Source organism: Pongo abelii, chromosome 10 (genome assembly GCF_028885655.2).
Source record: "Pongo abelii isolate AG06213 chromosome 10, NHGRI_mPonAbe1-v2.0_pri, whole genome shotgun sequence".
Lineage (NCBI taxonomy): Eukaryota > Metazoa > Chordata > Mammalia > Primates > Hominidae > Pongo > Pongo abelii.
The window spans coordinates 3,144,951-3,170,893 of record NC_071995.2 but is presented as its reverse complement, the minus strand read 5'-3'; the positions used below and the strand labels follow the sequence as shown (position 1 = coordinate 3,170,893).

The following is a 25,943-nucleotide window of genomic DNA, read 5'->3' as shown; positions in this document are numbered from 1 at the left end:
TCATTTGAAGCTCGCCCAGGCCCTGAATGCCTGGAAAGAGACTCAGAACCTTTGGGGACTGTGCCAAACCCACTGAGCCTCAGGCCAAGGGCAAGGGAGGTCTGGCAATGCCAGGCTTGGGACGGCAGGCAGGCAGCTGGTCAGCACAGAGCCGCAGAAGCTCTAGGTCAGCTGTGCACAAAGAAGGGTTAAGGACAAGCTACGGGGAAACCAAAAAGAAACAGCCTGAATCAATCCAACTGGGACAGGGCTTTAGGGCACCAAGAGTAAGCAGGGAAGTGGTTCAAGGAGCAACAGGTTCCTCCCAACTGGCAGCCTGGATGCAAGTGTGGGACGCAGATGCCACTCCCGAGCTGACCCTGGCTGGACAAATCTCCTGTTGCTCGTCGACGGGGCTGGAGTTGAGTCACTGTGGCATGGTCCAGCCACTCTATCAGGAGGAAACAGCTGGACAGACCAACATTAAATGCAGGAAGCCTCAAGCTCCACCAGGGCTCCCTGTGGGGCCGCCTCCCTGTTTGGGAGGCCTAGCATCCTGCCTGCCTCTCCCCCAGGGACCCCTGACCAACCCTGAAGCATCCACTGTCCAAACAGACATCCCTGTTTCCTGCCTCCAAGTGCCTGGGGCAAAACGCAAGCTCTCTGTTTGGCATTTTGGCAGCCCTCCTAGGGGCAAGGAGGTGGGGTCACCTGCTTTCAACCTGCCAGTAAATAGAAACCAACGTGTAGGAAAACAAGTGGTAGAGAAAAAAACAATGACATCTAATTAATTCGGGAAGGACATACTGTGTAGCAAGAGGACAGTCATGAGCAACATCCAAAAGTGGACGCCACCTCCCTGCAGGAGCACATTCAGACAGATGCAGGGACTCAAACCTCTCTGTTAAGAGGGGTTCTTGCCAACTTCCTTATCTATGGTCTCCTAGGCTCAGGTAAAGATTCAAAATCCCTGTTAGGATTTAGAAATAACTCAGGGCCAGGTGCGGTGTCTCACACCTGTAATCCCAGCACGTTAGGAGGCCAAGACAGAAGGAGACCAGTTTGAGACCAGCCTGGACAACATACAAAAAAAAAATTTTTCAATTTGCCAAGCATGGTGGTGTGTGCCTGAAGTCCTAGCTACTCAGCAGATCAATGCTGCAGTGAGCTATGATTGTGCTACTGCACACCAGCCTGGGTGACAGAGCAAGACTCTATCTCTTTTTTTTTGAGATGGAGTCTCGTTCTGTCGCCCAGGCTGGAGTGCAGCGGCGCGATCTCGGCTCACTGCAAGCTCCACCTCCCGGGTTCACACCATTCTCCTGCCTCAGCCTCCTGAGTAGCTAGGACTACAGGCGCCCACCACCACGCCCGGCTAATTTTTGTATTTTTAGTAGAGATGGGGTTTCACTGTGTTAGCCAGGATGGTCTCGATCTCCTGACCTCGAGATCCACCCACCTCGGCCTCCCAAAGCGCTGGGATTACAGGCGTGAGCCACGCACCCGGCCGACTCTCTCTCTTTTTAAGAGAAGAAATGAGGGAAGGGAAGGGGAGGGAAGGGGAGGGGAGGGGAGAACTCAGAAAAACAGCAGGATGGTTCACAGTTTAATGTCAGACAGACTCAAGCTGGAATACTGTCCCTAACAGTAGCTGTGTGACTGATACAGTATAACATCACAGCCTTCAGCCAAGGTTTGCAAACTCAAGTACCTACGAGGTGGAAAACATAAATTCATGAAGTTAGCTGTGTACAAGGGCATGTCCCAGCACTGTGTCAAGACTGAGGGGTCAGGAAAGCACAGCCCCATGTGGAGGTGGTACCTGAGAGTCAGATCCAGCCAATTGTTGGCACCGGGCAGCACAGGCTCAGTGTAACTAGACCTTCCAACTTTAAAAAGCCAACATCAGCCAGGTGCAGTGGCTCATATCTATAACCCTAGCACTTTGGGAAGCCAAGGCAGGAGGATCGCTTGAGCTCAGGAGTTTGAGACCAGCCTGGAAAACATAGTGTGAGGCCTTGTCTCTACAAAAAAAAAAAAAAAAAAATTTTAATTAGCCAGATATGGTGGCATGTGCCTGTGGTCCCAGCTACTCAGGAGGCTGAGGTGGGAGGATCACTTGAGTTTGGGAGGTCGAGGCTGTAATAAGCTGTGATCACACCACTGCACTCTAGCCTGCGCAACAGAGCAAGAACCTGTCTCAAAAAAAAAAAAAAAAAAGAAAAGAAAAGCCAACATCCCGTGTTTTGAAAAATCTCTCCAGTATGTCAGTTGAGCCCAAACAAAATGCATCTGTGGCCTGGATCAGACCTAGAGGCCACTTGATTGCAACCTCACCTCTAAGCCTGAGATCTGCAAAATGAGGGCAAATAAAAGAGCCTCGCTCTGGGAGAATGAGATGGGATTAGGTCTGTCAAGCATTTCACACCACCTGACACACAGAAAGCACTTGATAAATGGTGACTATTAACTATGCAGAGTTGGAAGAGACTTCAGGAAGACCCACCCCAACCTTCTCATTCCACAAGATGAAACTCAGAAAGGTCCTGTGACTGAGCCACAACCTGCAAAGGAGCCGGTGGCCAGCGGCAGGCTGGACCCAGGCCTACTGACTCACACCTGAGTTCTGAAGGCCCAAGCCGCCTCTCTCACTTACAGAAGCAGTTTATCACCCACCACTCCATAAGGGTCCCTCCTGGGGGCTGGTCTACCCATTATGGGCAGCTCCCCCAAGGGAAGTGCTGTGTGTACATCTTTTTGATTCACCGGAAGAGCTCAGCCTCACCTCGGGCAGGTGATGGGGGCTTGGTCAACATGAACTGACTGACTGATCAGTGGCAATGCTCCCCTAGCCCTCCCAGCCCCACAGTCCAGTTTACACTGTATGTGGTCCCTGGCCCAGGCCTGTGCCAAGCTCAACCTCCTGCCCTAGCCCAACCTGGGCTAGTGGAAAGGAAATGCTGGGCATAAAAGGAAGGGGGTGATATCAATAGGTAGAGAGATGAGGAGGGGACAGGGAAGGGCTGAGCTAAAGAAGGCAAGCCAGAGGGACATGACGTGTATTTGGGACAGGGCCAGAGTGCGGGCTGGCACAGCTGGGGAAGACAGAGTGACGGGCTGGCACAGGAGTGGGGAGAGCAGGCTCCAGGGGAAGGCTGTGGCTGCTGGTGGCACAAGGGTCCCCAGACAGAGAAGCTCTGACCCTGCTGGGTTTCTGCCACCCAGGTCCTGCCAGGTTTAATCAGCCAGGTTCCAAAGAGCCAGCTGTGTTTCCTGAGGTGAATGAGCACGCCAAGGTTGTGTCCTGTACCCAGGCCCCCAAGATCCTGTTTGAACTCGTTCTTACTGAAAAACTTTCCACGCTTGAGGGCTCAGGGAGTTATGGCCTTGGAATTCCTCCCACTCATTCCAAAGCATACATTAAAGCTTTCCAATTAACACCAGCTGAAAAATAAACCTTCGTTTTAAAGAGGCAACAGAGGAAAGGAAGAGGGAACGAGTGGGCAATGAATTTCCCAAGCAGGCATCTGAAACCGCGGAACTGCTGGGCTGAAAGGACCTCCAGGATCATCTGGTACAAACCCCTTGCGCTACAGAGAGGCACCCAGGCCCAGAAAGCAAAGCGACGTGCACATGGTCACACAGCCAGCCCATTTGGAGCAACACCAGACTCCGGGGCGGCTGGCGGCCAGGCCCGTGCCCTTTGAGTGACAGGGCACTGTACTTCCCCGCAGTCCATATTCTCATCTAGGAACAGCCAACACCTCCCCACGGGGGCAAAAGCTCAAAGTCACCCACACCTTTCAGCACAGGTTTCTCTCACCTGCCAATGGTTCACTCCCCTCCCCAAATCAAAGGACCTGAAAGAAGGGAGAAGGCAGGGGCACAGGACCCGGTCAGCGGAGAGGAGCAGGGGTGCATTCACAGCAGAGAGGCCCTCCAGTGAAGCACACAGCCCTCCGGGCAAGGGCAGGACGGGCTGAGAGGATGGGGAGGGAGAGAAGGCCAAGACTTCCTGCAGAAAAAAGCACACACAAACATCACATGGTCAAGGGCATTTCACAACAAAGCTCCTGGAAGGCAGGGGCTGATCTGGGAGTCCCAGCAGGCCTGGCGAAGCTCAGACCCAAGATTCCCCACCTGGAAAGAACACGGACTTTGGAATGCCCCAGATTTGAGTTTAAATCCCTTCTCCGGCATCCAAACTGGATGACCCTGGGGAGTCAGTAAACCCCCCCCGAGCCTTGTTTTTCTCACCTATAAATAGATGTCTAGTGCAGCACCCGATGCATCAAAGGTAAAGCAGGAGCTGCTGGTTATTCCACCACCGAGACTTTCCTCCTGATATCTTATCCACCCTTGGCCACTTTATAAGCATCCTGAGGGCAGAGAGCATAGCAACTTGTCCAGTATGGGCTCAGGGAACCAGCTTGGAGAATACCCATTTGTGGACTGACTTTCTAAACAACATCCCCCTACCTTTGCTGTTGGGGGTACAGCCCAAGGGGCTGCATCTGCTGACAGTGTCCCAAAGGCGGTGCTAAGCTCCATTTTCACCCTCCTCCATCCACACTCCAGGGTCCCTGTGGACAGGATGATCTCAGTCCTGCGCCCACAGCTCTCCCACACTGTCCACCGAAGTCCTGCCTGTCTTTGCAAACCTGCGTGCCAGACTTAACATGTCACCTGACCCTCATCACATCTCTGGAGGGGCCGGAGGGAAGAAAAGGAGGTGTAAATGTTTTCCACAGGTCACAGATGATGAAACTAGGCAGAGAAATTAGGCTGCTGCTACCTGGCAGTCAGCGCAAGGCCAATTCACACCGTGGCTGGGAGTGGGAGAGACCCGCTGGGCACAGCTGCAGGGAGGGAGTGCTAAGGAGCCCAAGGGCAGCAGGTGCAGTGGGGCTGAGCTCAGAGGAAAGTTTCCCCATATTTGTCAATAAATATAAAACAAGTATCCCTGTTCCATTAAAAAAAGAGCAGGGAGGGGGCTGGCTGGGCGCGGTGGCTCATGCCTGTAATCCCAACACTTTGGGAGGCCAAGGCGGTCGGATCACCTGAGGTAAGGGGTTCAAGACCAGCTTGGCCAACATGGGGAAACCCTGTCTCTATAAAAATACAAAAATTAGCTGGGCATGATGGTGGGTGCCTGTAATCCCAGCTACTCGGGAGGCTGAGGCAGGAGAATCACTTGAATCCAGGAGGCAGAGGTTGCACGAGCCGGGATCATGCCACTGCACTCCAGCTTGGGCGACAGAGCAAGACTCCATCTCAAAAAAAAAAAAAAAAAAAAAAAAAAAAAAAAAAAAAAAGGCGGGTGAGGGGGCGGTGCGGGAATCAGGTAAATGTGATAATGTAGCTGTTAGTGGTGGAAATGAGGACGAGGATTTTCTACATGCCAGGGGGGTTCTAGATGCTTCACATATCAACTCACTTCACATTTGAATAACCTTGTGAACTAGATCCTTTATAATCCCCACTTCACAGGCGAGAAAGGAGTCTTAAATAGCTTCCCATGTCACATAACTGGGGAGTGGCAGGCCCAGGATGGGAACCTGGCATGGGGCGCTAACCACCTCCCTGCACTGCCTCTTACCACACATGCCTCCTCCACCTGCAGGCCATTCCCTTCACCTCCCAGCCCTGAGATGACAGCTCCGCAGGTCCCAGGACCAGCAGCCACTGCCTACCAAGGTGCTTCCTCTCACTGGAGGGGTCCAGGACCTGGACCTGCTCAGGGGATTGGACAACTGCTCCAACCCCCTAAATCAGGCCAGAATTCTCCTGGGATGTGCTGTTCCCACTGTCTCAGATTCCCAGAAGAACAGATGGACAGGGGAATTTCTGAATGAGTAACTAACCACAGAAAAATAAAGTTATGTAAATCAGCCTGGAGCACAATTACAAAGAAATTAGGCATGGCCTTTCCAAAACTCAGCCTGAGGAAGTGGGAGATACCCAGAATGTGTGCTGCCTGCCCCGGGGCAGAGCTGGGCCCATGGTGGGTTTCCAGGCTGCCCCTCTTTACAAAATGACAAGGTTTTTACCCCACGGGCAGCAGCAGAGGGACTGCTAAATGCACTTGGATTTCTCCCACCAACAGAAGAGACAGGCCCTAGGATATGAAAATCAGGCAAATAGTCCAACCGGTTCCTCTCCCCTCCCCTTGTTCTGCTTCTGCTGAAGTACTTTTATTAATGAGCCACTCGCCACAATCTCCCTCCTGCAGCTTATAAAACAGAGTCCAAAAAATGTACCAACGACTCTACCCTATCAGGATAGGAAATGACGGCAGGAAAACTCAAAACCCTCCCATCGCAAGCCCTTCCAGCAGAATGGGTCACCCTTCAGGAAACCTGGATGACGAGGAACCGTCTGTGCAGCCACCCAAGACAGTCTGGAAAACAGGAGGGGAAATTGGGACAGGGCTTAGCCGGAATTTTATGTTTTCCATAATTTAGAATGAGGCTATCTATCCTGCTTGACTACTTCCTTTCCTAAAGCCATCCTGCTTGTAAAGGTGAAGATCTGTCACCCTGAAAGGCTTAATAACTCTTCTGACACTCAGTTTGTGTCTATCCCCAATGGAGATGTCCCTCCACCCCTCAGAGGCACCTCGGGCTGAGGATGAGTCCAGGAAACAACAAATAACAACCAAGCCAGAATGCGTCCAAGGGCGGCCGGTGGTGGGGTCTAGAAATGAAGTTATCTGAGAAACAGCTGATGGAACTGGAGAAGAGACAGAGGGGTTCTGTTGTCAAATATTCCCAGGTTGTCATGTGGACGACAGGGCAGGCGCGCGCTCCCGGGCTCTGACGGCAGAGGCATGGCCAAAGGATGGCTCCGGAAAGGCAGGGCTGAAAACCTGAGCTGTGCAGCAGTGGGGGGCAATTCTCAGCAGCAGAAACAGCCAAGCAAATGCTGGCCACATGACGGGAATCCAGTATGAGGGTGACCTATGGGGACCCTTCCTCCTCCAAGGGCCTCTCTTTACCTTACAACAATCACAAGCCCTGCCGAGCTGTGTGACCTCAGGACAGAGGGCTCTTTCTCGGTTTTTAGTATCGTTTATTCTAAGTGCTCACTAAGTGCGTTATGCTCAGCACTTCACAAGCACTGCCGTGTTTCATCTTCATCAGAACCTAGTAAGACAAGTACGATGCCTGTCATTACATGGTAGGTACCCAAAAACATCCCTTTTACCAATGAGAAAACTGTGACTCAGAGGATTCGCAGCTTGCTAAGGTCAAGTGTCCGGGCAGCAGCAGAACTTGTTTGTGAACCCCAGTCTGAAGCCTCAGGGCCTGCATCCTGATCTGCTATGCAGCTTATAGGGGCAGCAGCCTTGATCTTGAGAGACCTGGTAAAGAGTTGGCAGGCTGTGATCAAATGCAACAGGGACATCACTAGCAGGTATCACGTTGTTTTCCCAGTATGCTCAATAAACATACATTGCTTTTACAAAAGAAAATAGCGAAACTTTTATCTAAATGATCAAGTTCAGCCCACTGTCTTGCAATCAGAAATGTGTCCGCTTAAGAAGCAGTTAGCCAGTCAAAAAGACAGACAGTAAAAAGGGTTGTTAAAAAAATAAAAATAAAGGTTGTCTGCAAGGATGTGGAGAAACTGGAGTCCTCACACACTGCTAGTGGGAATGTAAAATGGTACAGCTGCTTTGGAAAACAGTCTGGAAGTCTTTAAACAGTTCAACACACAGTTATCATATGACCCGGTGCTACAGACTGGATATTTTTGTCCCCAAAATATCCCATGTTGAAATCCTCAGCCCCAAGGTGATGGTATTGGCAGGTGGGGCCTTTGGGAGGTGATTAGGTCATGAAGATGGAGCCTTCAGGAATGGGATTGTGTCCTAATAAAAGGGACCTCAGAGAGCTCTCTTGCCCTGTTTCCACTGCACAAGGATATAAGTTTAGAACCCAGAAGAGGGCTTCAGCAGGACCTGACCATGCTGGCACCCCGATCTGGGACCCCCAGCCTCCAGAACTGGGAGGAATAAATGCCTCTTGTTTATAAGCCACCCAGTCTGTGGGACTTTGTGATATACAGCAGCCTGAGCTAAGACCACCTGCAATTCCACTCCCAGGTATTTGCCCAAGAGAAATGAAAATACACGACCACACAAAAGCATGGTACATGAACTTCACAGCTACATTATGTGTAAGCCAGAAAAGGTGGTAATAACTCACATGTCAGTCAATGACGAATGGGTACGGAATAACAAAATGTGGTCTGTCCGTATGCTGGAATATTACTGAGCCCTAAAAAGGAATGGAATTCTGACACAGGCTACAACACAGATGAACCCTGAAAACCTTATGCTAAGTGGAAGAAGTCAGTCACGGAAGACCACATATTGTATAATTCCATTCATATGAATGTCCAGGGTAGGTAAATCGTGGAGACAAAAGACACATTAATGGTTGACTAAGGCAGGGAGAAAAACTGGAGGCAGGGGCATGGGAGTGACTGCTAATGGAGTTTCTTTTGGGGGTGATGAAAAGGTTCTAAAATTGACAGTGCTGATGGTCACACGCTGAGAATATAGTAAAAACCACTGAACTGTCCTCTTCAGATAGACAAATTCTATGGTATATGAGTTACATCTCAATAAAACAAATCTGTTGGCCTTCTTCCTTAATGTTATCAGATTACAGGGAATCTTTTTTTTTTTTTTTTTCTTTTTTGAGATGGAGCCTCACTCTGTCACCCAGGCTGGAATGCAGTGGCACAACCTCGGTTCACTGCAACCTCCACCTCCTGGGTTCAAGCGATTCTCCTGCCTCAGCCTCAGGAGTAGCTGGGATTATAGGCACCCGCCACCACGCCTGGCTAATCTTTGTATTTTTAGTAGAGATGGGATTTCACCACATTGGCCAGGTTGGTCTCGAACTCCTGGCCTCAGGTGATCCACCCACCTCAGCCTCCCAAAGTGCTGGGTGTGAGCCACCATGCCTGGCCAGACTGCAGGGAAGCTGATGAAGGAGAGCGATTATGGCGTTAATGAAAGAAAGACAGCACCCCACAAACTCACCACCTCCTGCCAATGTCTAAGGTGTCATTCACTCACTCAACAAACACTCATTAAACACATGCTATACGCCATGCACTGCCCTACATGAGGAGTCAGCAAACTACAGTCTGTGGGCCGAATACAGCCCATCGCCTGTCTCTGTATGGCCTGCCTGCTAGAAATGGTTTCTATACTTTATAAGGTTGAAAAAAAATCAAAAGCAGAATATTTCATGATGTGGAAATGACATGAAATTTAAATTTCAATGTCCGTAAATATCTTTTTTTGGAACACAGCTGCACTCACTTACGTAGTGTCTGCAGCCACTTCTGTGCCGCAAGGACAGGGTTGAGAAGCTGCAACAGAGACCATATGGTCTGCAAAGCCTAACATGTTTACAGTCAGGTCCTTGACAGATGAAACTGGCTGATCACAGAGCTAGATGTCAGAGATGCAGGAGAGGAGAAGGGATGATTAACAGTCAGGGCCTCTGTCCTCGTGGGGTTTATGGCCCACTGAGGATGACAGTCAGGGTCTGAGGATCACACAAGTGAGTACACAATGTAAATGGGGGGAAATGCTGCTGGGATGGGAAGAACCTACTGCCCAGTGAGCACGTGGAACAAGGGGACCTGCCCAGGCCAAGGGTCAAAGACAGCGTTCCTGCAGAAGGACTTGCCTCTGGACCTGGGGACATGGAGGGAGCTACATTTGCAAACCCTCAAAGAGGGAGGGCGCAAGGCCCAATAGAAGAGTAAAAGGACACTGAGGCTGCAGGGCAGAGCGAAGGGCAGGGCGTGCATGGCAGCTGGCACTCTCGAACTGGCACACCCGAGGGTCTCCCGGGGTTCACAGCTCCAGGTCTGTGTCACTGGAGAATGTGGGAAGGGGACTGAGAACCATCTGATACACCTAGTACAACCCCACACCAGGCAGCCTAAGAAGATAGAAGATGGAAGAGTTCATCAACCAAAAAAATATCTATTGATCACTTAACAAAGTACCCGTCACTTTATTTACCCAATATAGTACAGGACACAAAATAAGAAAGAAGCCATCTTTTGACTTCGACAGGAAAGAGCAAGTTGAAGAAACAAGCCCAATTTCTCATCATGGCCTCCGGACCTGATCAGAGCCGGGTCCCAGTACTCAAACATAATTGCACTTGTGTTGCCAGTGCCTGGAATGAGCCTCCCCAGGCATCCACCAAGACTGCTCTCTCCATCCTTTGGAGGGTCCATCAGATGTGACTGACTGGAGATGCTCTCCCTCCCCACCACACATGCCCTCTTTTGCAGCCCCTAGGCCTTTACCCCATCCCTTTCTCCACCACACTTCCTGCTACCCAACAGACATGTATTCCCTTGATGGGCTCTTACATTAGAATGTAAGCTTATGAGGGCGGCAACTTCATTTTTCTCACTGCTGTATTCCCAGCACTACGACCTGACATAGAGTTAGCTCTCAATAAATATTCATGGAATAGCTTCTGAACGATCATTGGGTCAATGTAGAAGTTAAGAAGGAAATGTAAGAATTTCTGGAAGCAGGCTGGGCACAATGGCGTATTCCTATAATAGCCACACTTTAGGAGGCCAAGGCAGGAGAATCGCAGGAGCCAGGAGTTCGAGACCAACCTGGGCAACAGTTAAACCTTATCTCTACAAAAAAATTAAAAAATAGCTAGGTGTGATAGCATGTGCCTATAGCCCCAGCTACTGGGGAGTCTGAAATGGGAGGATCACTTGAGCCCAAGAGGTCGAGGCTGCAGTGAGCTATGGTCATACCACTCACTGCACTCCAGCCTGGGTGACAGAGTGAGACTCTGTCTCCAAAAAAAAAAAAAAAAAAGTAAAAATGAATGAGATTGAGAATAAAAAATATATATATATAAAAGATCAATGAAACAAAATCAGTTTTTTTAAAATAAATTCTGATTCTGCTGACAGCATAAAAACAAAAATTTTTTAAATAAAAAGAGAAATAATTTAATTCTAGAAAAAAACAAAATTGACAAACTTTTAACCAGACTAAGGAAAAAAAAAGAGGACCCAAATAAATAAAATCAGAGATAAAAATGGAAAATTACAGGCCGGGCGCGGTGGCTCACACCTGTAATCCCAGCACTTTGGGAGGCTGAGGCAGGCGGATCACCTGAGGTTGGGAGTTTGCGACCAGCCTGACCAACATGGAGAAACCCCGTCTCTATTAAAACTACAAAATCAGCTGGGCATGGTGGTGCATGCCTGTAATCCCAGCTACTAAGGAGGCTGAGGCAGGAGAATCACTTGAACCCAGGAGGCAAGGTTGCAGTGAGACGAGATCGTGCCATTGCACTCCATCCTGGGCAACAAGAGTGAAACTCCATCTCAAAAAAAAAAGGAACATTACAATTGATACCACAGAAATTCAGAGGCTCATTAGAGACTACTAATAGCAACTAGATGCCAATAAACTGAAAAACCTAGAAGAAACGGATAAATTCCTAGATAATAAATATTCACGGACTAAATACAAACACAAAACACCTAAAGAAAATGTAAAGGCGACCTGTCCTCAATTTGTAACCTTGAGCAAGTTACCTCTTTACAGCTCAGCCTCCTCACAGTGAGATAAAAATAATCAATGTGAGTAAAAAAGGTAATGCAGCCGAGTGCAGTGGCTTAAGCCAGTAATCCCAGCACCTTGGGAGGCCAAGGCGGGTGTATCACCTGAGGTCAGGAGTTCGAGACCAGCCTGGTCAATATGATGAAACCCCGTCTCTACTAAAAGTACAAAAATTAGCCAGGTGTGGAATTACACCTGTAATTCCAGCTGCTCAGGAGGCTGAGGCACGAGAATCGCTTGAACCCAGGAAGCAGAGGCTGCAGTAAGCCAAGATCGCACCACTGCACTCCAGCCTGGGCGGCAGAGTGAGACTCTGTCTCTGTCTCTGTCTCCAAAAAAAAAAAAAAAAGGTAACACACATAAACACTGATCATTCTTATTTTTTGTGTTAGTATCTATTTTGTGTCACACATTAAAGGACAGCAGTTTTAAATACATGTCTCACTTAATCCTCACATAAACCTCATCGGGTAAGTTTTACGATAAATTTCTTTTAGATAGATGAGAAAACAGAAGCTCAGAGATACTAGGTGAGTTTTCCAAGGTCACACAGTGAACAAGTAACAGAATTAAAATTCAAACCTGGCTCTATCAGGCCTCAAGTTCTATCCTCCTTCCTCTATATCCAACCATGAACCAAAAATGTCACAGGAGGCTGGTGAAAGGGGATTGGCATCTCCTGGAGCAGCTGAGAAGTGCTATGAGGAGGTAGGATCTGGACTATGTTCTGAAGTGGTACAAGAATTCACAGGAGGTGCAGAAGAAAGGTATTCTAGGCCCAGAAAAGTGAAGGCACAGCAGTTCTTTTCCACAGGAGACTGACACTGTTGTGCCACAAATGAGAGAGGACAATAGCAGAATCTCAGCACTTGCACCTGGATGAAACCTTCGATGCAGCCAGTCCAACCACTTGTTTTACAGAACAAGAACTACGGTCTACGGCGACAGAGTGACCTGCAGAAGGTTGTAAAAGCTGTAGACTGTGCCTGGGTTGCCACTTCCTTTCTAAACTGGATGCTTTTTTTATTTTTGTTCATTTAACTCCTGGTTAAAAATTGAAGAATCAACACATGTTCACTACAGCCAGAGAAAATAAACCAGGATGAAGAAAAAGTCAACAGTGTCCCCACCGCTAGCCAGAAACAATGCTAAATACTTGCATATGTAACATGTTCAGAGTTACAGTAAATGACTGGCACATCAGAACAGTCTGAACCTGGGTGAACTGTGCTTGTGTTTGCATTTTTGTTTCCAACTCTGTTTGCAATTCATTCATGTGTTCACTCATTCAGCCAGCAAGGACTGAGGACCTCCTATGTAACCAGCACAGCTCTAGGCACAAAGGATCCTGCAACAAACAGACATAAGGAAATGGACTTTCGTTCCTTTCCCACAAGGCTGAAAAAAAAACACCCATTGGACTGTTAAAAACAACAGATGAAGGCAAATAAATGCACCAGCTATGTCCTGGCCAAAGATCTCCAAGAGAATGGGTACACTTACCTCCACTGTGACCCATACCTCACTAAATCAAGAGAAAAGAGACCTTTGGCCAGCATGGTGGCTTGAAGAGACCCTGTCTCTTTAAAAAATTAGTAAATTAGTATCCTAGGTATTTTTTATTGAGCTGTTAATATTTCCTAGAGCAGAACCTTCTAGTCTACCAGGGAGATCTAAAATGGAATTCCTGTGCCCAGGAGCCTATGGAGGAAGAGGGCAGGGTCTTGGCCTCTGTACTTCAACCTAACACCCTATCTTCCCTGTGCCTGGTTTCCTCAGTCCACAGACTAAGGACCTCCTGCTTTACCCCTTCCACAGAAAAAGCCCACTCCCCGGTCTTGTGCTGAGGTGGAGGAGGGACACTTACCTGGCTAAGGGAAGTGGAGGCAGAGATCTGGGGAGTGGAACTGATTCTTAAGCAGACATTTAACCTGACCTCCTGTTTTCAGCCCCTCCTGGTGCTGCAGATTGCTGAGCCTTTTAGGGGTTCTGGGTTGCTCATAGGGTTGCTGATGCTTTAGGATTTAGCTTTCACAAGCCAATTAACATCTGTCCTTTTACCTACAGTCTCTAAGATTGTGTTGCTATCATCAACTCCTCTGGTCTCTTTATGCCCTAAAAAGTCTTTTTTTTTTTTTTGAGACAGAGTTTTGCTCTTGCTGCTCAGGCTGGAGTGCAGTGGTGCGATCTTGGCTGACTGCAACCTCCGCCTCCCAGGTTCAAGCAATTCTTCTGCCTCAGCCTCCTGAGTAGCTGGGATTACAGGCGCCTGCCACGATGCCTGGCTAATTTTTTGTATTTTTAGTAGAGACAGGGTTCACTATGTTGCCCAGGCTGGTCTCAAAGTCCTGACCTCAAGTGATCCACCCTCCTCGGCCTCCCAAAGGGCTGGGATTACAGGCGTGAGCCACCACGCCTGGCACTAACTTATTAGGTTCCTAACAAAACAGGCCAACTAGGTCACCCTACACAAGGCCCAGAATCCACAAGCGACATACACACACAAGTTCCAATCACCTTTTAATGCCTCACTCAAAATATAAGGACTTCCAAAGATCACTAGACTTCTGAAGAAAGTGTTCACAGGAAAGACAGAAAATACACACACATACACACACACAAACACACACACACACTCCCTCTCTCTCTCTCACACACACACACACACAGACTATATGAAACAGTAAAGAATCCTTCCTCCTGGCCGGAAGCGGTGGCTCACGCCTGTAATCTCAGCACTCTGGGAGGCCAAGGCGGGCGGATCACGAAGTCAGGAGATGGAGACCATCCTGGATAACATGGTGAAACCCCGTCTCTACTAAAAATGCAAAAAATTAGCCGAGCATGGTGGCGGGCGCCTGTAGTCCCAGCTACTCGGGAGGCTGAGGCAGGAGAATGGCGTGAACCCGGGAGGCGGAGCTTGCAGTGAGCGGAGATCGCGCCACTGTACTGCAGCCTGGGCAAGAGCAAGACTCCGTCTCAAAAAAAAAAAAGAATCTTCCTCCCAAAATGAAACTATCATTAATATCCCTAGAGAAATAAGATAATGATATTGTACCCATGAAACCAAAACCAAAAGGGTGCTATAAAAGAGAAATACTTAGAAAACAAAATTTCTTGAAATTAAAAATCTGCTAACTAAAATAAAAACCCCAATAGAAGGCTGGAAGATAAAGTGAAAGAAATCTCCAGGAAAGGAAAGGAGGGGGATAGGAAAGAAAATAAAATTTTAAGACCAATCCAGGAGATTTAATATCTAAATTCTATGAGTTCCAAAAGAAAGGAGAAAATGGGGGAAGGAGACCATCGGTGAAGTAACTCAAGAATATTTCCCTGAACTAAACAGTGTGTGTTTCAAGATCAAAAGGATCCACAGTGGATGAAAGTCAAGCCACACTAAATCACGTCATGTGTGACACAGCAGAACACCAGAGACAGAGAGACTTTTCCACAGGACACCAGAGACTCCAGAGAGAAAAGCCATGCCACCTTCAAAGGAATAAAACTGGAATGGCATTAGACTTCTTGAGAGTAATCCTGGAATTTAAAAGAAAATTAAGCAATGCTTTGCAAACGGCTGCGGGTGGGGGGCTGGAACCTAGCTGAGATCCTATACCAAGCCAAAATATCAATGAAGTGTGAATGCAGAATGAATAGTTTTTGCAGATTTGCAAGACCAACAAATATTCACAGAGTACCTACTATGTGGTCCACTGCACTGCCCCGTGGCATATTTATCACACGGCATCGTAGCATCCGATGACTCACTGTCTATGCGATAGACTTTAGAGGAGAGACTGTGTCTTATTCCTCTCAATACCTTGAGCACAGGGGTGAGCACAGGTGCTATGGGGTTACACAGGAAAGACACTCTGCCCAGAGGGGAACGCTTAGTTAGTGGAGGGAGATAACATCTAAACTGAGTCCACAAGGAGTATCCAGAGACGTGAGGATCAGGTATTGAGGTTTTAGGGAGTTTCTTACTGGGTTTAGTAATAGAGTTGAAAGTATAAATAGTGCGAGGTTGGTCCAGGCAGCAGGAATATGTGCAAAGGCTTGGGGACCTGACCAGAGACAAGAGTCCCAGTTGACATTTGAAACTCAAGCCAGGAAAAATGAATTCATGCCCAGGTAGCACTAGCGATATCACCAGGTATCTGGATTTGTTTTGATCACCTTTTCTGGAACAAGGTAATTTACAAATAAATAAAATACAGCCAATCTGAGCCTGAAGAATGAGGACACTGAAGCAAAAGGCTGTCTCTGGGTGTGACCTAAAGGTCCCTGAAGCAGCTTGGCAGTCCCACACAGAAGAGGCCACCACGAAGCCAGTGCCCCAAACAGAAAGGGAAAGCCAGACCTAACAAGAGGCATGCATGGCCCCAGATGAAGGGCACAGGGATAGAGGGGCTGGATTGGGGGTCTGCTGTCCTTGGTCCCTCTCTCCTCACCCCAGCCTGTGAAACCCAGAGATTTAAGGCTCAGAAAGATCCCAGGCCCAAAGACTGGGAAGGAAGGCCCTGAGTCAACCCATCAGGCAGCCAAACAGGCTGGGGATCTCATCTCAGCCTCCAGGCCACTCCCGCCCCCTGCAGTGCCGCCTGGCAGACCTCAGGGTTTCACGCAGATTTTCACTCGCTGGATTTCGAGGTCAGAAGAAACAGTCAAGGATGAGTAACAGTCTGGCCCCTCCACCACTCTAACTCAAATTTATGGAGGCAGCTTTCTAGATAGAGCCTCCCTCCCCCACTCCCCATGGAGGGGGCCGCCGGCAGCTCAAGTCTAATTGGATTTCCACAGCCCTGTGATGATTTCATGCTCTGCCGTGGCAGCAGTGGTGGTGGTGGCGGCAAGGTTTCTGAAATAGAAACAAAGTCAGGGGCCTGTTTGCTTTGCTTCTGTGGCTGGAAACCCGCTGGGATCTGAGCAGCCAGGAGGGAGCCTTTCCTTCTCAAAATGGTCCTTTTCCACCCTACTGAACAATGCACCCTCCATCCCCAGGGCCCCAAGGGCTCTGCAGCCAAGGTCTTGGTTTTGCTGATGGTACATATTCAAGGTCGGGGAAGACAGTCAGCCTGAGCTTGAGAAGCCAGCTCCAGCCCGGCGCTATATAGCCAGGGAGCCTAGGGAGGGGCACCTCTTTTACTGTTGTTTTGTTGTGTTGTGTTGTGTTGTGTTGTGTTTTGACAGGGTCTCACTCTGTTGCCCAGGCTGGAGTGCAGTGGCACCATCACGGCTCACTGCAGACTCGAACTCCTGGGCTCAGGTGATCCTCCCACCTCAACCTCCCAAGCAGCTGTGACTACAGGCACATGCCACCCCGTGTGGCCAATTTTTTTATTTTTTGCAGAGACAGGGGTCTCATCATGTTGCTGAGGGTGAACTCAAATTTCTGGGCTCAAGTGATCCTTCTGTCTCAGCCTCCCCAAGCACTTGGATTACAGGCGTGAGCCACCAGGCCCAGTCCCGTCTTTCTTTTTAAGGACCTCCTCCACTTCCCACCACCAGTTTCTGCCTTTGTTAACTTTATGTTTTACAGGCATAATGCCTCCCAGTCTGCAGATCTCAGAACACTCAACCACCTGTGTCTCCTGTGTCCTCAGTCTCTCCAAGCTCTCTCTCTTCTTTATTATACAAGAGGGGTAAACTGAGGCACAGGATGTGGTAAGCTAAAAGCCATTATTGTGGAGACTCCACCACTGTCGGAAACTCCCATGCCAAGTCAGCTGCCAGCTGTTGGTGCCCGTCTCTGACATGTGTCCCCCAAACACCTCCCTGTGGGTAGAGGTGGGTATATGCACAAGTGAACTAAGCAATCATGCAAACGTGTGTGTGAGAGCCACAGCATGGGCAGGCATGCGCGTGTGTGTGTGTGTGTCTGCAAGAGCGAGTGTGCATGCTATGTGTAGGTGCACATGGGGTGAGGATGGAGTGGGTGAGGGGTGAGCGGGCATATGAGTGTGTGTATGCAAGACTGAGTGTGCACTGCACATATGAATGAGCACGTGAGGGTAAGGGAGATGGTGATGAGTGTGGATGTGACCAAGCACACCTGAGAACATGAGAGTGTCCATGAGTGTGTGTGTGTGCGTGTGTGTGTGCGTGAGTGCGTGTGTGTGCGCGCGTGTGTGTGCGTGAGCATGTGTGTGTGTGTGTGTGCACAAAGCAGGCCCTAGGCCCCCAGGGGCATGTTCACTCCTTGAGACAACTACTAGGTAGGGCAGGGACCCTCACCCCACTGGGATTCAGACACCAAAGCACATGGTTAACAGAAAAGGAAGCACCCCAAATCCAGAAGCCCCTGTTTCCCACTCAGCTCACGTCTTCCCTCCCTGTCCCTCTCAAGGCAAGCTGCACAGAGGCCTGGGCTCCTGGGTTCCCTCCCTTGCTCCACCCCAGCCTTACTCTCTGACCCCAATTTTTCCAGCCTGTAGCTTTTTTTTTTTTTTAAGACAAGGAAAAAAATCTTCCTTACTTCCTCGGGGAGCGATAAATATAAGGATTATGGAAGTGACGTTCTGAAAGTGATCTGAACTACTTGGAAGGAAAGGGATAGGTAAAATACGGGGCATGTTGGCCCAGACTTCACTCAGAAACAGAAGGAGCTTCTCTCCCCTGGGAGAGGACGGCACATCTGCAGCACTCCTCCATCTGCCTGCCTCAGGGCGCTGAGCCCAAGTCGGCAGCAGAAAGCTCAGGCCTCTACACAGCAGGGCTTGTCTGAACACAAAGACATAGGGTCCTATAGGCCCAGAGAGGCTGCTGTGCGCAGACAGGGCACAAATTCCACTCCCCAGGCAGCTTCCCCTCATCTGGAAACAATTTGCTTTTTCTCCTACCACACAAGTGAGTTAAAGGAGAGGGCCTGCCCCTCACCCCTCTCCCAGGGTGACCAGCTGAATGCCTGAGAGCAGCTGAAGAACAGGCACAGGGTCCCCCTGCCCATCACCCCCACATGCCTGTCCACTGTTATCCCAAAATGACCGTCCTTTTGCTCTGGAAGTATGGACAAGAGTCCAGGGCACAACCTTTGGAACCTGACTGACCTAAGCTGACAGCTGGCTCCACCACCTTTTAGCTCTGTATCCTTGGACAAAATGTTTACTTTCTCTGAACTTCTTGCTAAGTAAATTGGAGTAAAGTTGCTAGGAGGATTAAATGAGGTGTCCACAAAAAGAGTCTGCACCGAGCCAGGCACACGATAAGCACTTGGTAGCTAACAGTTATTAGAGGCCAGGCGCGGTGGCTCACGCCTGTAATCCCAGCACTTTGGGAGGCCGAGGCAGGAGGAATGCTTGAGCCCAGGAGTTTGAAACCAACCTGGGCAACATAGCAAGACCCCCATTTCTGCAAAAAATACAAAAATTAACCAGGCGTGGTGGTACATGCCTATAGTCCTAGCTACTCAGGAGGCTGAGGTGGGAGGATCTCTTGAACCCAGGAGTTTGAGGCATCAGTGAGCCATGATCATGCCACTGGACTCCAGCCTGGGTGACAGAGTGAGACCCTACCTCAAAACAACAACAACCATTAAAAAAAAAAAACAGTTACCAGTACTGCTACTGGCACTTAGCCGATTTTCTACCTAGCAGCCACAGCAATCCTTTTGAAATGTATGCCAGCTCTCCCACTCCTTTGCTCAAAGCCCTCCATGGCTTCCATCTCACCTGCCATAAGAGCTAAAGCCCCTACGATGGCCTAGATAATCCAAATCCCACGACCTTCCCCTTACTCACTCCCCTCCAGCTGTACCAGCCTTGAACAGGCCTCATGTGCTCCCACCTCCTGCTCCCGCTGCCCCGGGAGGCACCACCCCAAGATGTTCACAGGTTCACTCCCTCCCCGTCTTCCAGTCTCTCCTTAAATGCCACCTCCTCAGTAAGGCCTTCGTGGCTCCCTGACTCCGCCTCATCCTCCCGTCCCGCCCTGCTTTACTGTCCTCCATAGCATTTGCCACCTCCTGATATACACCAATTTTCATTGTCTGTCTCCTCCACCAACATATGAGCTCTTGAGGGCAGGGATTTTTCCTCACTCCTGCAGCCCCAGAGCCGGGAGCAGTGCTTGGCCAGAGGACCCCTTCAAATATTTGTGGGATGAGGCTTAGGACACTTAGTGTGAACCAAGCAGAGTCTGGGACCAGAAACACAAGCCCTAAGCCCACTTTCCCACTCTCCAGGTGCCAGTCCTTTGAGGCTGGTGGCTGCCTCCTCCCAGCCACTTCTCAAAGTCACAGCCAAGAGACAACAGGAGCAGTGTCTAGGAATACATGTTCGTGCATGGCATGGTGGGGAGCCCTACAGAAACAAAGACCCCAGAATGATTTCTCCCAGCAGCATCCCCCAGGCCGACTTGCAGTCCCAGTTTAGGGGCCCTGAGTGTGGAGAGGAAACCACTGAGAGAGTCACAGAGACACAGCTCCTGCCTTGGGGACCCAGCTGTCAGGATCTTTGAGGTCCCTAGGTGGGCATGTCCAGTCCGATTCACCACTGAGTCCCTGGTTCCTAGAACCTGCCTGCACACCATAGTGTTCAATCAGTGTTCAGCAAAAGCATAAGTGAGCAAATCCCATACAGATAAGCACGTGAGGAATGGAAAGATAACCAACATAAGAATCCTCAGTAAAATATTAGTTGACCTGAAACAGCATGCAGACAACAGCTACCACAGATAAGGCCGACAAAAAATAGGAAATATATCTTCATCATAGTCACATCGAGGGCAAGTGTGTTCTGAGGCAGGAACTGGTGACGGCAGCCAAGGGGAATGGAGAACAGGCTCAGGAAATCTCTTTTCAGTGAGCGCATTTTAAGAAGTAGGACAAAACTCTGCACATCACGACAGAATGTACTTGGTCAACGCTGACTGTGATTATATCGTTGTTTTTATTACTGTCTTGACACCCCCCAAGGGAACCAGCTGGAAACTAGGAGGCAGAACATGTAGGTTTCTAGACAGGCTCTCCCACCTAACAGCAAGTGGCCTGGAGCACATGGCTTCACCTCGTGAGTTCATCTTCCTCATTCAAAAGATGAGCAGGTTGGGTGGAACACTGTCCTGGCCACGTGGACACTGGGATGTCCTTCTCTGGGGCTCACTCATTCAGTCCACAAATATAGGTTAAGTGACCTCTGTTCCAGATCCAATTTTGAAATATGCAACATGTTATTATTTACTGTAGCCACCATGCTGTGCAATAGCTCTCAAAAAAACATTCCTCCCTGGGGCCAGGCGCGGTGGCTCACGCCTGTAATCTCAGCACTTTGGGAGGCCAAGGCGGGTGGATCACGAGGTCAGGAGATGGAGACCATCCTGGCTAACACGGTGAAACCCCATCTCTACTAAAAATACAAAAAATTAGCCGGGCGTGGTGGCAGGCGCCTGTAGTCCCAGCTACTTGGGAGGCTGAGGCAGGAGAATGGCATGAACCCAGGAGGCAGAGCTTGTAGTGAGCTGAGATCGCACCACTGCACTCCAGCCTGGGCGACACAGCAAGACTCTGCCTCAAAAAAAAATAAATAAATAAATAAAATTCCTCCTTGGCCAGGCTAAGCAGCTTATACCTGTAACCCCAGCACTTTGGGAGCCAAGGCAAGAGGATCATTTCAGGCCAGGAGTTCGAGACCAGCCTGGGTAAAACAGCAAGACTCTGCCTCTACAAAAAAATAAAAAAATACTGGCAGGGCATGATGGCATGAGCTTGCAGTCCCAGCTACTTAGGAGGCTGAGGCAGAAGGATCGTTTGAACTCAGGAGTCAGAAGATGCAGTGAGTCATGATCACACTACTGTAGTCCAGCCTGGGAAACAGAATAAGGTCCCAACTCAAAAAAAAAAAAAAAGCAGGGGGAAAGAGCAGGTGTGTGAAAGATTCTCTCAAGAATTCCGCCAGCACCACTACTAACTGAGCCTCTACAATGTGCAGCAAACCATCCTCGAACCAGTGGGGTGACACCTCCTCAGGAGCTTCCAGTCCGAGGAAAAGAAAGACCCTAGGGGAAGAGACATGAGACCCAGAGAAAGGAGCAGATGAACAGATCAAGGGTGACAGTATCCGTTCAGAGCCATATTCCTGAGCACTGGAATGGCTATGGCAAGGCCGCCAGGCTTCGCTGGGAGCCTCCCAGCCACCAGGGAGCAGGGAAAACAACAGACTAATCAGAGCCATCCTCTGTCTCAAAGGCACTGTGTCTCCAGACACAGGAGACAATGGGACAAGGTGCTGACAGAAGGGGCTGACCCAGATCAATGGGGTGCCAGTCAGGCCGAAGTCAGAAGGATGGAGATGAGCACAGACACCTGGGCAGGAAAGAGGGGGTGCTTGTTTCATAAAACGGTAGTAAGGAGCACATTCCAGGTGTGTTTTCTGGATGTGTGTGTAGGCTGGGGATGGGAGGCTGCCAGAGGATGAATCACGGGGCTCAGAGAAGGAGTAAGATCCAAAATTGTGTGGAGTGGCATCTAAGAGATATCTCATGCAACATCTTGGTTAACTTTACAACTCCAAACACAGCATCCCTAAGCAACAGACATGGGTTTGGCTTAAATCCCAGCAGCAACAGGGAGCTCACTATCTTCAAGGTACCCATTTCTCTGCTGGATGGTTCAATTTTTAGAAAGTTCTTCCTGGAGTGAGGAGCGCCTCTGCCCGGCCGCCCTGTCTGGGAGGTGAGGAGCGCCTCTGCCTGGCCGCCACCCCGTCTGGGAGGAAGTGAGGAGCGTCTCTGCCCGGCCGCCCCGTCTGGGAAGTGAGGAGCGTCTCTGCCCGGCCGCCCCGTCTGGGAAGTGAGGAGCGCCTCTGCCCGGGCGGCCCCGTCTGGGAAGCGAGGAGCGCCTCTGCCCGGGCGGCTCCGTCGGGGAAGTGAGGAGCGCCTCTGCCCGGCCGCCCCGTCTGGGAGGAGAGGAGCGCCTCTGCCCGGCTGCCCTGTCTGGGAGGTGTACCCAACAGCTCCGAAGAGACAGCGACCATCGGGAGCGGGCCATGAGGATGATGGCGGTTTTGTTGAAGAGAAGGGGAGGAAGTGTGGGGAAAGGAAGGAGAGATCAGATTGTTGCTGTGTCTGTGTAGAAAGGGGTGGGCATAGGAGACTCCATTTTGTTCTGACTAGAAGTTCTTCTGCCTTGGGATGCTGTTGATCTCCGGCCTTTCCCCCAGCCCCGTGCTCTCTGAAACATGTGCTGTGTCAACTCAGGGTTAAATGGATTAAGGGCGGTGCAAGATGTGCTTTGTTAAACAGGTGCTTGAAGGCAGCATGCTCTTTAAGAGTCATCACCACTCCCTAATCTCAAGTACCCAGGGGCACAAACACTGCAGAAGGCCGCAGGGTCCTCTGCCTAGGAAAACCAGAGACCTTTGTTCATGTGTTTATCTGCTGACCTTCTCTCCACTATTATCCTATGACCCTCCCATATCCCCCTCTCCGAGAAACACCCAAGAATCATCAATAAATACTTCATAAATTAAAAAAAAAAAAAAAAAAAAGAAAGTTCTTCCTGGACCTAGACCCAAATCTAATGGCCTAGAATCCTTCACCAAGAGTCCTAGGTTCAGTCCTCAATCCTACACATGTTGGAAAACTGTTATTATGCCCCCCTCCAATAGCACTCCATAAAAGACAACTTCCCAACAAAATGAACATTCCCAAATCCTTCATCCAATTCCTATGGAGTGTGGTTTCCACTCTCCCAGTCACCCTCCTCCAGGTGACTTCAGACTTGCCAATGCCCCAATCAGAATTAAGTAAACGCAATGCTACAGATGTGATCTGAGCTCCTGGGAGCCAACCTCCACACCCAGGATGGTACTGTTCTTCTTAGTAACCATGAAGCATGGTTCACTTATATTGTCTTCCATTTATTCTCATTTACTTGTTTAATCAACAAACATTGGCCACCTAGCACTGAGCTAGGTACAAGGGATGATGAGAAAAACGCCATATCATCTTTGTACTCAAAGACACAGCCAACTTAGAGAGATAACAACAAAACTAGATAAATTAAGTAAGGGGAAAAGAACATGCGGCTTATGGGTTCTTGTAGGAGTGTTTCCTAGAGGCACCCACCCCAGTGCAGAAGGATGACACCAGAAAAGGAGGTGATGCCTGGGGTGAGTCTTAAAATAATGCAGGACTCCCAGGGACAGCCCTGGTGAAGCCACAGGGTCTGGACTTACCGTCCCACCTAAAACAACTGAAAAATTGGACAGAACACACGAAACTACTTCAGACGTTGGGCAACAGGCAACACAGGACTGCAATCCCTGACAGAAGAATGGAACAAAACAGGCAAGTCCTTTGATTGTCCAGCTTACTTCCTGGAGGCAGCTTCCAGGCAGCAGTTCAGACAACAGGAATCCAAATGGAGCCCAGAGGTCTCACCAAGTTGAGGAGACAGGAATTAGAGTTCATGCAGCTAAGATTCTTAGGGCAGAATACCAGAGAGGAGAGGACAGCACAGAGAGAGTGCGGAGAGACTTGCAAAAGAGTACCCTGGACTCTCTGATTGATCTGCACACCAGTGGGGTGAAATCCACACGACTGAGAAAAGAACCACTGGAAAGCAACAGGCCCAACAATCCGTGGAGCACACACAGGGCCAGAGTTCACATTCCCACCAGCAAGAGTGGACAGACCTTGGCCGGGCACGGTGGCTCACGCCTGTAATCCCAGCACTTTGGGAGACCGAGGTGGGCAGATCACGAGGTCAAGAGATCGAGACCATCCTGGCTAACACGGTGAAACCCCGTCTCTACTCAAAATACAAAAAATTGGCAGGGCGTGGTGGCGGGCGCCTGTAGTCCCAGCAACTCGGGAGGCTGAGGCAGAAGAATGGCGTGAACCCGGGAGGCGGAGCTTGCCGTGAGCCGAGATTGTGCCACTGCACTCTAGCCTGGGCGACAGAGCAAGACTCCGTCTCAAAAAAAAAAAGAGTGGACAGACCTCAAAAACACAAGGTATTCGGTAGAATCCTCAGAAGGGTGTTGCCTTAGTAGTGAGGCTAAATGAGCCCTAGACTAACGGCTGGTCTGGGTCTACCCTAACAAAGCTTAACAGCAAACCTCAAATGTATGAAACTGAGCCCAAGTAATTTAAATGAATGCCAGAATAAAGCCCAATACCCAACAACATTAAATTTACAGGATCTGGCATCCAATTAAAAATTAGTAGACATTCAAAGAAGCAGAAAAATATGGAGGAGAAAAATCATAAACAGAAAAATCAGTCAACAGAACAAACCCAAAAACGACAGAGATGATGAAACTAGTAGACAAAGATGAAAAAAACAAGTATTATAAGTACGCTCCAAAGCTCAAGAATGCAGAGGAAAACATCAACATGATGAGACAAAGATACAACAAACATTCAAATGGAATGTCTAGAGATGGGAAATACAATGTCAGAAATGAAAAATACACCAGAGGGAATTATTGAACATGAGATTACCCACTGCAGAAGATCAGTGCGCTTGAAGACACAGCAATAGAAACTATTCAAAATGAAGCACAGAAGGAAAAAATACTGAAAAAACTAACAACATCAGCAACCTATAGGACAATATCAAACAGTCAAATATCCATATAATTGGGGTACCAGAAAGAAAGGAGAGGGAAGTGGAGACGGAAAAATACTTAAACAACAGCTGAGCAAATTTTCGAATTTGCTAAAACAATGCAGTTAAGAGATAAAATAGGCCAGGCACCACGGCTCACACCCGTAATTCCAGCACTTTGGAGGGCCAAGGCAGGTGGATCACCTGAGGTCAGGAGTTCGAGACCAGCCTGGCCAACATGGTGAAACCCCATCTTTACTAAAAACACAAAAATTAGCCAGGCGTGGTGACGCACACCCATAGTCACACAGCTACTCAGGAGGTTGAGGAGCAAGAATCACTTGAACCCAGGAGGCTGAGGTTGCAGTGAGGTGGGATCACACCACTGCACTCCAGGTTGGGCAACAGAGTGAGACTCCATCCCAAAAAAAAAAAGAGAGAGAGAGAAAAAAAACAATGCCATATCCGGGAAGCATTTCAAGCAAGGTAGATCACACTGAGAACAATGAAAAATGAAACCTCATGACTGGGAAAGGAAGAAAGAGCTGCAAGTAATTCGGCATTACAGAAACAATACGGACAAAGTGACTCTAAGTGGAGAACGAGGCTGGATGGGAGCAGATGTCAGTCCCCAGCAGGCTCTGTGGGTCTCATGCAGTCACTCAGCCCTCCTTGCACGCCAAGGATGAACCACCTTGTTCTAGACAGGTGCAACTGATTTTCCGAACCGAAAGGCAAATTTGGCAGTTTTCCTAACAGGAGGGTCCAGAGAACAGA

At 49.2% G+C, this 25,943-nt stretch overlaps 1 protein-coding gene across 4 annotated transcripts in view; it reads right to left on the bottom strand.

Moving 5' to 3' along the window:
- TSPAN9 (tetraspanin 9) overlaps window positions 1-25,943 on the bottom strand; it is a 206,323-nt gene that overhangs the window by 160,326 nt on the left and 20,054 nt on the right. Inside the window, exons 1-2 of one of the 4 annotated variants that reach the window (XM_063711992.1) lie at window positions 4,237-4,354; window positions 3,803-3,994 (exon numbers count right to left, since the gene is read on the bottom strand). The exons of 2 other annotated variants lie outside the window; for them this stretch is intronic. The gene's annotated coding sequence lies outside the window, so the exon portion shown is untranslated. Of the gene's footprint in view, window positions 1-3,802; window positions 3,995-4,236; window positions 4,355-25,943 lie in introns of those variants that run through there. One more of the 4 variants, XM_063711991.1, reaches the window with a different exon arrangement.